Genomic DNA, 18,020 nt, shown 5'->3' with positions numbered 1-18,020 from the left:
TGCCTCAGATGCACTTAAGGGCTCAGCTTGGTCTCACAGACATCCCTGCTGCAGGAAAGCTGTGTCATGGCAGCCGAAATAGCTCATTTGGGAGAGCGTTAGACTGAAGCTCTAAAGGTCCCTGGTTCGATCCCGGGTTTCGGCAAAGCAATGTTGTTGTTCTGTTTTGGGCACAGGGTCAGTTGAATGAAAGTCACCCAAAAAGCCTAGCCGCTTCACCCTTAAGTCCACCTGCTTCCATTTGACCAAAACGCTATCTTTCTCCCAGGTGGTCACATCGCTTCTGGTGATGATTCCTATGGCCTAATCGATAGCACTCTGCTATATATTTAGTGCTTTGATTTACCACTGCGGACGCGCCATCGAATAAAAGAAAACTGTGACTTGATAGGGCTTCTGAAGGATTGCAATAATTAGTACTATACAGAACCGGCAAAGCTGACGTAAGGAAATTCGCTCTAAACCCTCCAGGTGCAACCAGCTTTGCAATAAAAGCCAGTGTGAAAGGCATGAAAACAGAAGTGGATAATGCGGGCATCGATCCAGCTACCTCTCTCATGCATGCTAAGCGACCGTTCTACCATTTAAGCTAATTCCCCTTTTCACAGTCAAAATTGAACATTTTAGACGTGGTCGAAAAAGAAAAAATAATATCACATCTGTTGTGTGGTGGCTTCTTTACCCTGCCTGCCATTTAGTCGTCAAATTGCCTAGAATGGCGTGCTTTTCTTTTGAAGGCCCTACCTAGTAATGCTCCAGTAAATGTGTGAGGAGCCCTGCATGCCGAAGTGACGAGTTACTCAGAAATCAATGCACATTGGCCTTGCCTTGGATGGACCTTCCGCTACTTTCCTGCAAGGCCAGTTTTTTAATTCATCATCTTCATCTCGGGCAGCAGCTCTACACCATCTTGAGGTTCCATAATGTAATGGATAGCACTCTGCATCCAGCGATCTAAATTCAAATCTAGATGGGACCTGTTTTTTTTTGCCAGCACTGCACAAAAAAGCTAAAATAGCATTCTATTCCCTTGAAGGCCAGAGAATAACAGTTACTATGGGTTTTCTAGGACCCTCAAGTCCAGCTGCTTCACCCTCAAGTCCACCTGCTTCCATTTGACCAAAACGCTATCTTTCTCCCAGGTGGTCACATCGCATCTGGTGATGATTCCTATGGGCTAATCGACAGCACTCTGCTATATATTTAGTGCTTTGATTTTCCACTGCGGACGCGCCATTGAATAAAAGAAAACTGTGACTTGATAGGGCTTCTGAAGGATTGCAATGATTAGTACTACACAGAACCGGCAAAGCTGACGTAAGGAAATTCGCTCTAAACCCTCCAGGTGCAACCAGCTTTGCAATAAAAGCCACTGTGAAAGGCATGAAAACAGAAGTGGAGAATGCGGGCATCGATCCCGCTACCTTTCACATGCTAAGCAAGCGCTCTACCATTTGAGCTAATTCCTTTTCACAAGCCAAATTGAACATTTTAGACGTGGTCAAAAAAGAAAAAATAAGATCACATCTGTTCTGTGGTGGCTTCTTTGCCCTGCCTGCCATTTAGTCGTCAAATTGCCTAGAATAGCGTGCTTTTCTTTTGAAGGCCCTACCTAGTCCTGCTCCAGTAAATGTGTGAGGAGCCCTGCATGCCGAATGACGAGTTACTCAGAAATCAATGCACATTGGCCTTGCCTTGGATGGACCTTCTGCTACTTTCCTGCAAGGCCATTTTTTTAATTCATCATCTTCATGTCGGGCAGCAGCTCTATATCATCTTAAGGTTCCATGGTGGCAAAGCTGACGTAAGGAAATTCGCTCTAAACCCTCCAGGTGCAACCAGCTTTGCAATAAAAGCCAGTGTGAAAGGCATGAAAACAGAAGTGGATAATGCGGGCATCGATCCAGCTACCTCTCTCATGCATGCTAAGCGACCGTTCTACCATTTAAGCTAATTCCCCTTTTCACAGTCAAATTGAACATTTTAGACGTGGTCGAAAAAGAAAAAATAATATCACATCTGTTCTGTGGTGGCTTCTTTACCCTGCCTGCCATTTAGTCGTCAAATTGCCTAGAATGGCGTGCTTTTCTTTTGAAGGCCCTACCTAGTAATGCTCCAGTAAATGTGTGAGGAGCCCTGCATGCCGAGTGACGAGTTACTCAGAAATCAATGCACATTGGCCTTGCCTTGGATGGACCTTCCGCTACTTTCCTGCAAGGCCAGTTTTTTAATTCATCATCTTCATCTCGGGCAGCAGCTCTACACCATCTTGAGGTTCCATAATGTAATGGATAGCACTCTGCATCCAGCGATCTAAATTCAAATCTAGATGGGACCTGTTTTTTTTTGCCAGCACTGCACAAAAAAGCTAAAATAGCATTCTATTCCCTTGAAGGCCAGAGAATAACAGTTACTATGGGTTTTCTAGGACCCTCAAGTCCAGCTGCTTCACCCTCAAGTCCACCTGCTTCCATTTGACCAAAACGCTATCTTTCTCCCAGGTGGTCACATCGCTTCTGGTGATGATTCCTATGGGCTAATCGACAGCACTCTGCTATATATTTAGTGCTTTGATTTCCCACTGCGGACGCGCCATTGAATAAAAGAAAACTGTGACTTGATAGGGCTTCTGAAGGATTGCAATGATTAGTACTACACAGAACCGGCAAAGCTGACGTAAGGAAATTCGCTCTAAACCCTCCAGGTGCAACCAGCTTTGCAATAAAAGCCACTGTGAAAGGCATGAAAACAGAAGTGGAGAATGCGGGCATCGATCCAGCTACCTCTCTCATCATGCTAAGCGAGCGCTCTACCATTTGAAGCTAATTCCCCTTTTCACAAGCCAAATTGAACATTTTAGACGTGGTCAAAAAGAAAAAATAAGATCACATCTGTTCTGTGGTGGCTTCTTTGCCCTGCCTGCCATTTAGTCGTCAAATTGCCTAGAATAGCGTGCTTTTCTTTTGAAGGCCCTACCTAGTCCTGCTACAGTAAATGTGTGAGAAGCCCTGCATGCCGAATGACGAGTTACTCAGAAATCAATGCACATTGGCCTTGCCTTGGATGGACCTTCTGCTACTTTCCTGCAAGGCCATTTTTTTAATTCATCATCTTCATGTCGGGCAGCAGCTCTATATCATCTTAGGGTTCCATAGTGTAATGGTTAGCACTCTGGACTCTGAATCCAGTGATCCGAGTTCAAATCTCGGTGGGACCTGTTTTTATTTTGCCAGCAGCGCACAAAAAAAGTTAAAATAGCATCCTGTTCCCTTGAAGGCCAAAGAATGACACTAACTCTGGGTTTTCCAGCACACTGCTAAGAAAACGGCCGGTTAGCTCAGTTGGTTAGAGCGTGGTGATAATAACGCCAAGGTCGCGGGTTCAATACCCGTACTGGCCAAATTTTTACTCTCTTATGCCTCAGATGCACTTAAGACCTCAGCTTGGTCTCACAGACATCCCTGCTGCAGGAAAGCTGTGTCATGGCAGCCGAAATAGCTCATTTGGGAGAGCGTTAGACTGAAGATCTAAAGATCCCGGGTTTCGGCAAAGCAATGTTGTTGTTCTGTTTTGGGCACAGGGTCAGTTGAATGAAAGTCACCCAAAAAGCCTAGCCGCTTCACCCTTAAGTCCACCTGCTTCCATTTGACCAAAACGCTATCTTTCTCCCAGGTGGTCACATCGCTTCTGGTGATGATTCCTATGGCCTAATCGACAGCACTCTGCTATATATTTAGTGCTTTGATTTACCACTGCGGACGCGCCATCGAATAAAAGAAAACTGTGACTTGATAGGGCTTCTGAAGGATTGCAATAATTAGTACTATACAGAACCGGCAAAGCTGACGTAAGGAAATTCGCTCTAAACCCTCCAGGTGCAACCAGCTTTGCAATAAAAGCCAGTGTGAAAGGCATGAAAACAGAAGTGGATAATGCGGGCATCGATCCAGCTACCTCTCTCATGCATGCTAAGCGACCGTTCTACCATTTAAGCTAATTCCCCTTTTCACAGTCAAAATTGAACATTTTAGACGTGGTCGAAAAAGAAAAAATAATATCACATCTGTTCTGTGGTGGCTTCTTTACCCTGCCTGCCATTTAGTCGTCAAATTGCCTAGAATGGCGTGCTTTTCTTTTGAAGGCCCTACCTAGTAATGCTCCAGTAAATGTGTTAGGAGCCCTGCATGCCGAATGACGAGTTACTCAGAAATCAATGCACATTGGCCTTGCCTTGGATGGACCTTCCGCTACTTTCCTGCAAGGCCAGTTTTTTAATTCATCATCTTCATCTCGGGCAGCAGCTCTACACCATCTTGAGGTTCCATAATGTAATGGATAGCACTCTACATCCAGCGATCTAAATTCAAATCTAGATGGGACCTGTTTTTTTTTTTGCCAGCACCTGCACAAAAAAGCTAAAATAGCATTCTATTCCCTTGAAGGCCAGAGAATAACAGTTACTATGGGTTTTCTAGGACCCTCAAGTCCAGCTGCTTCACCCTCAAGTCCACCTGCTTCCATTTGACCAAAACGCTATCTTTCTCCCAGGTGGTCACATCGCTTCTGGTGATGATTCCTATGGGCTAATCGACAGCACTCTGCTATATATTTAGTGCTTTGATTTCCCACTGCGGACGCGCCATTGAATAAAAGAAAACTGTGACTTGATAGGGCTTCTGAAGGATTGCAATGATTAGTACTACACAGAACCGGCAAAGCTGACGTAAGGAAATTCGCTCTAAACCCTCCAGGTGCAACCAGCTTTGCAATAAAAGCCACTGTGAAAGGCATGAAAACACAAGTGGAGAATGCGGGCATCGATCCTGCTACCTCTCGCTTGCGCCTGCAGCATCCCCTCTACAGAGCCAAAGTAAGCCCAAAGTAAGCCCACATGAGCCAATCACGTCTCACCTCGGTGGCTTACTTTTGACCAATAGAGTTTAACCCCTGTGGCTTACTTTTGACCAATCGCGTTTGTCTTTGTGCTGACGTCATTTCGACCAATCGCGTTTCACTTCAGTGGCTTACTTTTGACCAATCGCATTTCTTTTTGCTGTGACGTATTTTTGACCAATCGCGTTTTTCCTTGATGGCTTACTTTTGACCAATCACACGACGCTTTTATTATAATCGTCATCTTTGAATCAGGTAAGCCAGATGTAACACTACTTTAATATTAGTTTATTATACTGTGTGTATTTCTGTTAAATGATAAGTTACAATCGACAGCAAGGTAACGTTATAGCAGATGTTTTCTACATAACTTGTAAAACGGTAATGTTTCCCATGATAAATACAGAGCAAAATGTCGCTAGTGATCAGAAAAGGTGGAATCATCGCCATTTGGTCAAATGATTAAACAAAATGTTCTGATATTTGTTTAGAATCAAAATGCCCCCATTCGACCTAGCAATATCAGGCCCTATTATTGCGGTGTACACTCTAAAAAGTTAACGTTACTGTATTTAAATGTACAGTTACAGTTGAGTTTTTTAAAAGTTTTTTCTTAAACATTTATTTAGCAAATAATTCTATACTTTTAAAATAATTCTATTTTAAGTAAAACGACTGCACAAACTTTAAAAACATTTGAGTTTAACACTTGTTCATGACAATATATGATATATATTTAGTAATTAGATTGTATTGTATTTCATAAATCTATTGTAAAAATATTATAAGCATATATTGTATTTTGTTTATTTTATTACTTGTGTTTTCAGATATATTACACAACAGAATAGTTATATTAAATAGCTGAAGTACAAACATTTTATTTATAAAATAGTCATAATGTAAAGACTTAAAAGTTTAATGTGTATTTTATAACTTAATGTTTTAATTTCTGTTGTTTCTCATTTATTTATATGAATTTTAAGTTGTACTACCATGCATATATTAGGCATATCTGTAGAAAATTCACCAGAAGTATATTTACTACTGCAATAATATGGATTATGTCTACATTGTTAAACGCATACCCGATTTTCCGCCGCCAATCAGCGACATCAAGCAGACTCCTCTTGGGGCCATCTGCAGAGGCAGAGCGCCTTGTAAGCAGGGAGTCTGGAAGGGCCAAACCCAAGAAAGAGGTGCTGGCAGAGGCCACTGCTTTTGTCAGCAGCAATGGTGGAGACCCCAGTGACCAGTTTTTAGTTCTGGCTCACTGCAAGATTCAGTTTGGCAAGTAGCATTTTTGATGAGAAGCTGCAGACAACACCCTTGTCAGAAAACAAACACCTGTTTCTTCAGTACACTTCCTCCATCAGGGAGATTGCAGAAGAAGTAGAGAAGTACCAGAGGAAACAGGAAATGCAAGCAGAAGCCAGGGCAAAAGAAGATACAGGGTGCTTGATGGTGGAGTTTGGTGACTTTAAGGGCCGGTCCATGAAAGATGTGTTTGAGGACCAGAGCAAGGAGGCTCAAGCCCTCATCAGGTACCTGGTTAAGGCAGATGCCAGGCCAAAACCAACATGGCACTTTTCAAGACGTATGTCCTGAAAAGACTGGCTTCTGCTGCTGCCTCTGCACCTCCACCTGCAGCATCCAGTGTCTCTGCACCTCCACCTGCAGCATCCAGTGTCCCTGCTCCTCCACCTGCAGCCATCCAAATAGGTGTACAGCAGACTGCCACTGTGAAATCGCTGTTGGCACGGGGCAAGCACTTGTCTCCTTCACAGCTGGCAAAAAACTGATGTCACCTGTTAAACCCTGTAAGTAGGAGAGTGAATACTGAGCATGATACAGAATTATCCCAACAGCAGTTATATATGTGTTTATTTATTGTTATGTCAAACTTTCTGTTTCCAGATCCAAAACTGCAGTCCACTGTACCTCCTCCTACAGCAGAACCCTCAGCCAAACGTATGGCCCAAAGGCAGCTTTTTACTACTGGTAAGTAAGCACCATCGTATTGTACATTTGGCTGTGTGTATTTTTCACAGTAATATTTTTAAGATTTATGCTCCAGGCACTTCCAGATCCACTGCTGAAGATGATGAAGAACTGGTGTTTGCTGCATCACAATGTGAAGCACAGCCCTTTGCAGGTGTGGCACACGACACAAATGAAAATGTTATAAGAATATTTTGTGAAAACACACTAAGTATTTTTTTTTTACAAAAAATAATGAATCAAATTTTTATCTACAGTACAGAGTTGTCACATCATGCCTCAAGCGGGATGCATTCTTTGAGTGCACTTCTTCAAAACCTTAAGGATGTTCAAAGGTTTCAATGTATTTATTTGCGTTTCCGAACTAATCATTATTAAACATTCATCCATTAAAACATTCAAAATTAAAACCCTCCCCTTCAAAGTTAAGGACATTAACTTCCAAAACCTCAGCCTTCTTTCAATCCCTCCTAACATTTCCTCCCACATAGTTGCTTCTGCTTTCTTTTCATCCCTCCCAACTACAATGCCTAAAATTTTTATTTCATCCATTTCCTTGAACGTAAAATGTCCAGATAAAGCCTCAGTTCCTCCAAATCTCAAATATACTGTTTTATCTTCGTTTATTTTAGCTCCTGAACCCTTGCAAAAATGTTGTACCGTTTCCATTGCTTGCTTTACACTTGCCAGATCTTGTAGTATTAATGTAGTATCGTCAGCATATTGAAATATTTTATTCACTCCCCCCTCTACCTCTATTACTTTTATTCGTTCCTCGTGCTTCACAGCTAATCCCAGTGGTTCTGCAACTAAGGCATATAAAAGCGCAGATAACGGGCAACCCTGTCTGATTGATCTTGTTATTTTAAAACAGTCCGTTAAAAAAACCATTGCATTTTATCCTGGTTATAGCTCCTCTATATAAAATCTGAACCCACTTTATAAAATTTTCCCCAAAACCAAAACTCTTTAGCACTCCAAATAAAAAGTCATGCTCGACTCTATCAAAAGCTTTCTCGAAGTCCAGACTAATTAAAAAACCATCTTTCTTCTTATCATTTGTATATCTTATTGTGTCTTTAATACTCATAGTTGTATCAGCAATGTCTCGTCCTTTTATACTATATGCTTGGTTTGTTTTGATTATGCTTGGCATCACTTCCTTTAGTCTGTTAGCTGAAACGTTTGCTAAAATCTTCAAATCAGTGTTGAGCATTGTTATGGGTCTATAATTTTTTAAATCTACTTTATCCCCCTTTCCTTTGTATATCACCTTCATTAAGCCCATCCCCATTCTTTTATTTACCCCTCCATTCTCAAAAATCTCATCATATACTTCCTTTAAAATACTAGATAAAATATCTTTAAAAACAATATAAAATTCACTTCCCAACCCATCAATTCCTGGACTTTTCTTTTTGTTCAATCCACTAATTGCTCTTTTTATTTCTTCTTCTCTTACCTCCTTGTCACATCTCTTTTCCCCTCTTCTTCTACGCTTGATTTGATTAGCTTTAGCAATTCCCTTTTTTCTTTTTCTTTTACTCCCTCTGTGCAAAACAATTTCTCATAATATGATCTTATTTCTTCCAAAATCTCCTCATTTTCTTCTACTATGTTCCCATTTTTACTCCTTATTTCTTTGATCATTTCTGCCTTCCCTCTTCTCTTCTCTAGATCAAAGAAAAATTTAGTGCACTTTTCCCCCTCCACTGTAAATTTAGCTTTGCTTCTTAATCTTGCACCTTCAAATTTCTCCTCCTCCATTTCTTTCAGTCTTCCTTCCAGTTCTTTTATCTTTTGTATATCTTTTCCATTCTCATTTTTCAATTCGTTTTCTAGTTTTTCTTTCAGCTCCTTTTCCTTATATTTTTTACAATTTTGTAATTGTCTACAATATTTTATAGTAAACTTTTTAACTAAATGTTTCACATTCTCCCACCACATTCTTTTGTCCTCATTATAAATTTCATTCCCTTTTTCCTTTTGAATAATTTCCTCTATACTCAAAACATAGTCTTCATTCTTTAAAACCGCTGTGTTTAAAACCCATACCCCTGGCCCTCTTTTCACATTACTCCAGTCTAGATTCATAAAAATTGGCTTATGGTCACTCAGACTTGTTTCTTCATATTTGATCTTGCTTATAAACCCTTCAACATTTCTTGTGCATAAAATAAAATCAATTCTAGTCTGACAAAAAAAATTCCCCACTAACTGTCTTCTTGAGTACTCTTTTGTCTGTTCATTCCTTTCTCTCCACACATCAATTAAATTCATTTCCTCCATCAATATTTTCAGTTCTTTTCTCCCCTTATCCGTTTTAAAAACCATTCCCTCAGCCATTTCTAATTTACTAAAAACAGTGTTAAAATCCCCCATGATAATAACTCTTTCATGTTTCTTTAAATAATCTCTTAGTACATTAAAATACTCTTCCTTTCTGTTCTCCTCTGTTGGGGCATGAACGTTCACCATAATTACTTTTTTCTTCTCATACTCCATTTCACATATCATACACTTCCCCTCTTTGTCATTATAGATTGTTTTACATAAAACCCCACTGTTTTCTTTTATTAAAATTGCAACTCCTCTCCCCAACCTCCCATCCCCATTATTGTATAAAATCTCCCCACTCCACCTTTTTCTTATTTCCTTCATGTATTCTTCCTTCCAGTTTGTCTCTTGTAATAAAATCTTCTCGTTTACACATTTCTTTCACTTTTTCAAATTTTCTGATGTCTAAAAGCCCTCTTGCATTAAAAGACACAATTCCTAAAACCATAAATAAGATAAAAACATTCATTAAAACCATCATCTCAGTCCATCTCTTCCAAGCCCTTTAGCAACTCATACTTATTTTCGCATTCGATTTCTTCATCTTTTAGCAGTTTTTTCCTTGCAGTCTCTAAATTAGGTTTTATCTTTATCGATCTTCTTCTTTTTGATGATTTCACCTGTGTCTCTTTGTTTCCCTCCTTTTGTAAATGTTCCTCTAAATCGGCTTGCTCCTCATTACTTTGTTCTTTTGTCTCCACTGTGTCCGATGCCTTTTGAAAACTGTCTGTCATGTCCATTTGTGTCCAAAATATGTCTTCCTGTTGTCCTTGTTGTAAGTCTTTATTATTCAAATTGCTCAATTCTGCTGCTTCCAAAACATTCCTTAAACTGTCAGTCATATTCATTTGTGTCCATGTTGTCCCTTCCTGTTCAGTGACTCTGTCCTTTCCATTAGCCTCATTCTCTTGTAGTTTTTCACTTTTAGATTCTGTTCTTCTGTCTTGTGTTGTTGTTTTGTCCTCTGACTGTATATTGTCTCCTTCATACATCTGTCTGTCTACCCGCTGCTCTTCCTCCTCCTCCTCTTTCCCCATCCAACATTCACATTTATTTAAAACCTTATTACAATCCGGGCACTTCACCGCATCACAATCCCTTGCGAAATTCCCCCTTTCCTCGCACTTAAAACACTTAAAATCTGGACAGTCTTTCACCACATGATCTGGGCTCATGCACAGCCTGCAAGTTTTCACCTGATGGCTGTGCATCACCCTAAAGTATTGTGGTCCTTCTGCTGTCTCTATTCTTGTGCTGTACGGAAGGGGCGCCACTTCTTTGGGGAATCTGGTTTTAACAAACCTCGTCCCATCTTCAATATCTGTGCCCGGATAGAACCTTCTTTTAATTTTTGAAATGGGACAAACTCCCCAATGATCCAATTTGTCTAAAATATCTTTGTCAGCAACATAGACAGGCAGATGCATGAAGGAGACAACATAATCTCGATTTTGTAGCCTCTTTACTGTACAGTTTATCCCTTTAATAGTCAATCCGTCTGTTAACACATCAGCATCTTCCTCTATTTCAAGTGTTACTTCATATTCCTTGTTTTGTTTTGGTCTTACAGCCAAAATCTTTCCATCCCCAATCCTCTCCATCACTGCTTTAATTAAATCCATTGCTCTCACCTCTGTTGTTTGTCCTATATCCACTGTTACAGTTGCTTCTTTTAGATAAATCCTTTTCCTTGCTTCTTTCTCCGATCGCTTTGTTTCTCGTTGTCGTCTGACCAGTCCATTGTCATTTTTGGTATTCCCAGGCGGTCTCCCATCCAAGTACTAACCAGGCCCAACTCTGCTTTGCTTCCGAGTTCAGATGAGATCAGGCATTGCCAGGGTGGTATGGCAGTAAGCGAGTGCAGCCGTCAAGAGTTGGCTATTTAAAAACAGGCACAGCACCAGGAGCCGAACGCCGCTCAGCTTGCCTTGAAACAGCACCAACAGAAACAATGCCCTTGACCCCTCAATAGTTTAATTGTTTGTTTGTTTGTTTTTTTTTCGTTTTTTTTTTCTGTTTCTGCTCCAAAAATAAATCTAATGCTTGTAACCTCCTCCTGGAGAGGAGAAAGTCTCAGACCCTGGATCACAGTTCTTCTATGGAGGGACTGTCACATGCCCTGTAAGAGCATCCTATCGACACCACAACTTGCCATAATAACAAAGCACAGCATACGCTGAATGAACTCCGTGTTGACAGAGCCGTGTCCTCATTACAAACAACAAACTAATGATGACAAAATAAGCAGACATGGCCAGTGGCGCAATTGATAACGTGTCTGACTATGGCTCAGAAGATTCTAGGTTCGACTCTAGGCTGGCTTGCTTTGTACTTTTTGCTTTGCTGTCACCCAGTGCACTACGGTCGCCTTTCCCCCCGCTGGAGCTGTTCAATTCCACTCTGGAGTGAATCGAGTTTCTGGGGCTGCCAGCACAGACCCCGTGGGGTGCTCCCCTGGTTTCAAAGGCTGCCCCAACTGCTGATTTTTATTAACGTCTACTACAGCTACACCAACCGTAAACCAAGCCTACTTGTTGCAAAAGTCCCTACCACTTAGAAGTCACCCAGCCAACTTGCAGCGTAATCTCTTCCACTTGTAAGTCTCTGAGCTGCAGCAATACCTAAGCGCTCTGATAAAACATGCATAAAAGAAACTATGGCTTTTAACCTCCTCTTGGAGAGGAGAGAGTCTCCGACCCTGGATCTCAGGTCTTCTATGGAGGGACTGTCAAGAATCCTGTAAGAGCATCCCATCCACACAACCTCTTGCAATAAAAACAAAGCAGAATGTGTGGTGACGGAACTCCAGGTTGACAGAGCCTTGTCCTTGTTTCAAACAATGTGCTAACAAGGTGCTGAACAGAGTGCCAGTGGCACAAATGATAACGCTAATGACTATGCATCAGAGGATTCTAGCTTACGGAAACCTTGAGACTGTGTATGAGAGCGTGCGTAAATGTATGAGTGGTACTTGTGCAAGAGGGGCAGTGAAGTGTGCACGATCAGAAAGAACTGAAGTTTGTGCCAAGACTGGCCCTCACAAGTGGCAGCTCCCATATGATCTAGCGGTCAGGATTCCTGGTTTTCACCCAGGCGGCCCGGTTTCGGCTCCCGGTATGGGAAGGCTTGAGTGTTTTTGCTTCTGCCCTTTTTGGCCTGCAGCAACCTTAAGGGGATGGGCTTGTGCACGACTGCCGCAAGCCTTCGATAGCTCAGTTGGTAGAGCGGAGGACTGTAGGTGGGATGTTGGCAATCCTTAGGTCGCTGGTTCGACTCCGGCTCGAAGGAAGTCTTTTGCGCTCAGAGCTGCTTTCATGCCTGTGCAGTTCGATTATATTTTAGGCGCTAGAACTCAAAGTTCACCATAGAGGTGAAAAGGAAGTTCCCTGACCGGGAATCGAACCCGGGCCGCGGCGGTGAGAGCGCCGAATCCTGACCACTAGACCATCAGGGAAGGGCCAGCAGAATCTTGCCCCTGGTTTTCTTTGGTCTTTTTGCTGTGCTGTCAGTCAGTGCACTGCGGTCGCCTTTCCCCCCTGCTGGAGCTGTTCAGTTCCACTCTGGAGTGAATCGAGTTTCTGGGGCCGCCAGCACAGAGCCCGTGGGGTGCTCCCCTTGTTTCAAGGGCTGCCCCAACTGCTGATTTTTATTAACGTCTACTACAGCTACACCAACCGTAAACCAAGCCTACTTGTTGCATGTCCCTACCACTTAGAAGTCACCCAGCCAACTTGCAGCGTAATCTCTTCCACTTGTAAGTCTCTGAGCTGCAGCAATACCTAAGCACTCTGATAAAACATGCATAAAAGAAACTATGGCTTTTAACCTTCTTTTGGAGAGGAGAGAGTCTCCAACCCTGGATCTCAGGTCTTCTATGGAGGAACTGTCAAGAATCCTGTAAGAGCATCCCATCCACACAACCTCTTGCCATAAAAAAAAGCAGAATGTGTGGTGACGGAACTTGAATAAAAACCTCTTCATAGATCTCTTTTAAAATCGGTACTAAAATATTTTTAAATTCTTTATAAAATTCATTTGTTATGCCATCTACACCTGGACTTTTTCTTGGCATTAATTGCTTAATAGCCACCTCTATTTCTTCTTTTTGAATTTCTTCATCACAACATTTTTTGTCTTCTTCTATTACCTTTGATTTGATCTGTTTTATAAAATATTCTTTCTCTTCTTCATTTGTTCCTTGTTTTTTAAACATATCACTATAAAAATCCTTTACTGTTTTTAAAATCCCCTCAGTTTCTGTTTCTACTTTCCCTTTTTATTTAATACCTCTTTTATTAATTGAGCTCTTTGCCTATTGCTTTCCAAATTAAAGAACTGTGTAGATCTTTCTCCTTCTACTGCATATTTTGCTTTACTTCTTATTATTGCACCTTTGCATTTTTCTTCTATTATTTTTAACTTATCTTGTAACCTTACACTTTCTTCAATATCTTCGTTTCCCTCACCCTCTGTCCCTTTTCTTAACTCTTTATCTAGCTTCTTTCTTATTTCATTTTCTTTTTGTTTTTTCATACATTTACTATATTCTATTGAAATTTTTTTTAACCTCCCACTCAGCCATTGCTCCTCCCAGTGAATTATCTTCCATTTCATCTCGATTTCCCGCATTACTCTCTGTATTCTCAATAATTACTTTCTCAACTTCACCAATCTTTCCCAACTCTGTTTCATCCATCATTTGCCTTGCTTCCTCAACAGTCTCTGGGATTTGTGTAACATTTTCTTTCTCCATACAACACTCACATCTTACCATCACCTTTCTGCAATCCAGGCATTTCACTGCATCGCAATCCCTTGTGAAATGTCCTTGCTCCTCACACTGAAAGCATTTAAAATTAGGACAGTCTTTAAACACGTGTCCAGGACCCATACACAAGCGACAAGTTTTCACTTGACGGTCATGCATAATTCGGAAATATTGTGTTCCTCCTTCAGTATCAAATTTTGCACTGTTTGGGAGTGATATCACCTCCTTCGGGAATTTAACCCTTAAATACCTTGTACCATCTGCAATGTCTGTACCCGGATACATTCGCCTTCTGATATCAGATGCAGGTGTTACTCCCCAAAACTTACGTTTATCCAGAATTTCATCATCCTCAATATAAGCCGGCAAATGTATAAAAGATACAATATACTCTCTTACTTGTAAGTGTCTTACTTCACAATTCTTCCCTTTTATCATGAGTCCATCTTCCAAATCCTCGCCGTCCTCTTAACTTGGCAGAGTTATTTCACATTCCTTTTCCTTTCTTGGTCTTACAGCCAGAACCTTCCCTTTTCCTATCTTCTCAGTCAGAGCCTTTATGATGTCTTCTGCTCTAGCATCATTCACTTCTGTCATATGAACAATCACTGTAGCTTCTTTAGTATAGATCCTTTTATCGCCCATTTGTCCGTGTCCAAAGTGTTGTCCTACTTCCAGTCCATTATCCAGTTGCCCTCTTCGTTTTCTATCCATGTCCATATCTTTACGTTTGAGTCCTTCCACATTTGCACTCATAACAGAACACAAACTTCCCAGACAGCAAAGTGCTGCTGGGAAATGGACAAAATTATCAAAAAAAGAAAAACTAAAAAAAACTCAAACTTTTTCTGAAAAAACAAACAACACAAAAATCGAGTGATCCTTTCTCATTCTCTGCCTACCACTTCCTTTGCTGCAAGTGCACTATTGCCCTCTAGCATTCCAGGGTGGTACGGCTGTAAGCGAGAGCAGTTGTCAAGAGTTAGCTATTTAAATTTACATTCTTTTTGAGCTCTTCTGGCACGAGACATCTGCAAGCAGTGGTGGTATAGTGGTGAGCATAGCTGCCTTCCAATAGTTGACCCGGGTTCGATTTCCGGCCATTGCATTTCCTTTGGCTGCTGTATATATCACTTAGTCCGTTGCCACCATTGTGAAAGGCAACAGCTAAAAAGTAAAAGACAAAAAAAGGGCCTCCCTGTCAGGGAATCGAACCCTGGGATTCAGCGTGACAGGCAGAGATACTGTCCACTATACTAACGAGGATCTGCAGTGTAAGAGGACCCTTAGGAGGAGTAAGAGCTCCTCTGGCAAGAGACGTCTGCAAGCGTTGGTGGTATAGTGGTGAGCATAGCTGGCTTCCAAGCAAAAGCCATTTGCACGTAGGTGTAGATCACTGTCTAGGCAATAGGAACATAGGTAGGTGGGACAAGTAAAATTGAAGGATGTTCCTGCAAAATGTTATGTCGTCTGTACCGAAAATAGCTGCAAATACATACTTACGTGCCATAGTCCAGCCCCCATCTGAAAAGTGGCTAAATGCATGATGAGTTGGCTGAGTGGTTGAGGCGATGGACTGCTAATCCATTGTTCTCTGGATGCATGGTTTCGAATCCCATCCTCGTCGTTCATTTAAGAGAGCCTGGTGCTTTCGTGGGAGTTATCTTACTCACACAATCTTCGTGCTTCGAAGCATGTCATGGCAAAATTGAAAGTCATCTTACCGAACATAATTGCAGAAACATACATATACAAATAATAAAAAAAATTAATTCCATCCTGGTCATTCGTTTAAGATAGCCCGGTGTTTACGTGGAAGGTAACTTACTTGCACCCTCTTCGTGCTTCGTACACCTACAGCTACCATAAAACCAACCTCACAGTAACCTGTTGTGTTTTAGCAACATCTAAACCAACCACAAGTCCAAACCCCACCTCACGGTAACCCTAAACCTTGCCTACTTGCGATGCACAGCCATGGAGGCCGGGTAGCTCAGTCGGTAGAGCATCAGACTTTTAATCTGAGGGTCCAGGGTTCAAGTCCCTGCTTGGGCGTGTAAGGCTCTTCTTGTGGAGCCACAGTTTTTGCCAGTGAGCTATCGCTTGCTGAAAGTTTCATCTGGATGCACAACACGTGTACTAGGCATGAGGACATGGAGAGCACAGGCAGTCTTGTAGTTGCGGCCGAGTGGTTAAGATGATGCATTAGAAATCTGTTGGGGTCTTCTCGCGCTGGTTCGAGTCCTGCAGACCAAGTGCTCGTCCTCTTCCTTTTTAAACTTGCAACAGTCATCAAATGTTTGCAATTCCAGCGTTACTTGGGAAAAGCGTCGTGCTGGTAGGAGGAGAAAAACAACAGCGTGCGCTCACTGAACCGAAAGGGGCAAATCAGAGGGAGGAACACGTCGCACAGGGGCCACGTCGGCTGTCCGGTAACTCGCCGTGATCGGATTCTGGTCAGTACTCTGCATTGTAGCCGCAGCAACCCCGCTTCGAATCAGGGTCATGGCAGGATTCCTTACGGTGACATTGGCATCACGCCCCTCTCTTGCCACCTGTTTTGTACAGCCCACTTTTCAGTGCACGCTGCTACTGTGACACGTCACAAGCGCTTAAATCTAAGCTAATCCCCCAGTGATCCGGGATAACTTAGACGGTAGATCATCAGACTTTTCATCTGACGTTCCTGGGTTCAAGTCCCTGTTTGGGCGTGTAAGCCAACTTTTGTAGAGCGTGGAAGATTCGGATTTCTACCTTCCTATCCATCTCAGCATGAATCAACCTTTCCTCATCATCTTGTTTCTCATTATTTTTATATAATTATTTGTTTATCTGAATGAGTAATTAACTTTGAATTGATTTTAACTAATGAATAAGTTAACACATTGCTTAATATAAGAACGTTCAGTGCGTTTGCCTGTCTCTTTATAACTTTTTCAGGAGCCACCTAACTAAGTCAGAGGTCACGGAGGCCTTGAGTGGAGCTGAGGGCTGAGGACCGGAAGCAACTGTCTCCGTTGTTATTTCTAAGAGTTAATACTATCTAAAATGTCTGAAGGGATCTTGCTGTTTTTACGGTTAATTCTTTTAAGGTGATTCTACTTTTTATTCAAGATAGACTTTGTGTAGTAAGGATATAACTGCCTGAATGTAGATTATACCAGTTTTTAACCAGTTTTGATAAAGACGGCTGAGACTACACTCAGCCTCGGATAAGAAACAGATTATTCTTTAAGTGTGTGTGTTCTATTTGATTGTGGATCCGTTTCATAGGTCTGGAGTCAGCTCTGAACAGTCTAGTGGATGTCTGACGTTTATGCTTGAGATACTGTTCAGAATTGTACGCACGCACCCCACGTGGACATTTTCCTAGTCTATCTGTGTTTTATCCAATCAGGTTAGAACACCTATATGCGTGACGCAGTTAATGACCTTATGTGAGAGTAAAATTGTTATTGATTTGTGATTGTAAGCAGAGCGGCCTAGGAAGTCATGGCGAGTGTTGAAGCTGGCTTCTGCTGATGTAACTGCAAACTATCTTCAGTAACCTTTATTTATTTATGTAAATCTCTGACTCCGGCTCTTCTTCGTCTGACAGACTGGTCATTCTTTGGGTTAAACTGCATACCATCCCTATAAGCGACATCTATTGCTGGTGAGCTCTTGCTTGCTCTACATCTCATCGGGCAGCACGAACAATGTGCCAGGCAAGAGCACAATGGAATGGTCAAGCTTCGTAGTCGTGGCCGAGTGGTTAAGGCGATGGACTAGAAATCCATTGGGGTCTCCCCGCGCAGGTTCGAATCCTGCCGACTACGTCCAGGCTGCGCGCAGGATTTAGTTTGCGACTTTCCTTGATTGTTTGCAACCCCAGTGTTTCTGGGGAAAAGGGATGTGCTGGTGGGCAAAAGCAACAAAAATAAAACCGCTGCGCGCTCAAACTGACTGCCCTGGGGGCCCTCCATTTTCAAAGACGTATGACAGAGAGCGAGGCTCCAGCGGCTGTCCCGTAGCTCGCCGT

The 18,020-nt window shown here is 41.9% G+C and overlaps 8 non-coding genes and 1 pseudogene across 8 annotated transcripts in view; 7 read left to right on the top strand and 2 right to left on the bottom strand.

Annotated features, from left to right (window-relative positions):
* The first annotated feature begins 72 nt into the window (after positions 1-72).
* trnaf-gaa (transfer RNA phenylalanine (anticodon GAA)) lies at positions 73-145 on the top strand. The gene has a single exon. It is a non-coding gene; the product is annotated as a tRNA-Phe (tRNA).
* Positions 146-3,145: 3,000 nt separating this feature from the next.
* trnaq-cug (transfer RNA glutamine (anticodon CUG)) lies at positions 3,146-3,217 on the top strand. The gene has a single exon. It is a non-coding gene; the product is annotated as a tRNA-Gln (tRNA).
* Positions 3,218-3,326: 109 nt separating this feature from the next.
* trnai-aau (transfer RNA isoleucine (anticodon AAU)) lies at positions 3,327-3,400 on the top strand. Its single transcript has one exon. It is a non-coding gene; the product is annotated as a tRNA-Ile (tRNA).
* Positions 3,401-10,965: 7,565 nt separating this feature from the next.
* LOC130224069 (5S ribosomal RNA) lies at positions 10,966-11,087 on the bottom strand (annotated as a pseudogene).
* Positions 11,088-12,432: 1,345 nt separating this feature from the next.
* trnay-gua (transfer RNA tyrosine (anticodon GUA)) lies at positions 12,433-12,519 on the top strand. Its single transcript is given in 2 exon segments — positions 12,433-12,469; positions 12,484-12,519. It is a non-coding gene; the product is annotated as a tRNA-Tyr (tRNA).
* A 94-nt stretch (positions 12,520-12,613) lies between these two features.
* Positions 12,614-12,685, bottom strand: trnae-cuc (transfer RNA glutamic acid (anticodon CUC)). The gene has a single exon. It is a non-coding gene; the product is annotated as a tRNA-Glu (tRNA).
* Positions 12,686-15,981: 3,296 nt separating this feature from the next.
* Positions 15,982-16,054, top strand: trnak-uuu (transfer RNA lysine (anticodon UUU)). Its single transcript has one exon. It is a non-coding gene; the product is annotated as a tRNA-Lys (tRNA).
* Positions 16,055-17,735: 1,681 nt separating this feature from the next.
* On the top strand, positions 17,736-17,817 carry trnas-aga (transfer RNA serine (anticodon AGA)). The gene has a single exon. It is a non-coding gene; the product is annotated as a tRNA-Ser (tRNA).
* A 198-nt stretch (positions 17,818-18,015) lies between these two features.
* The window catches only part of trnah-gug (transfer RNA histidin (anticodon GUG)), a 72-nt gene continuing 67 nt past the window's right edge, over positions 18,016-18,020 (top strand). The window contains exon 1 of the tRNA in view: positions 18,016-18,020. This exon is cut by the window's right edge and continues 67 nt beyond it. This is a non-coding gene — a tRNA (tRNA-His).

Source organism: Danio aesculapii, chromosome 4, assembly GCF_903798145.1.
Source record: "Danio aesculapii chromosome 4, fDanAes4.1, whole genome shotgun sequence".
Lineage (NCBI taxonomy): Eukaryota > Metazoa > Chordata > Actinopteri > Cypriniformes > Danionidae > Danio > Danio aesculapii.
Note: the sequence above shows the minus strand (reverse complement) of the source record. Positions and strands in the feature narration are given on the sequence as shown.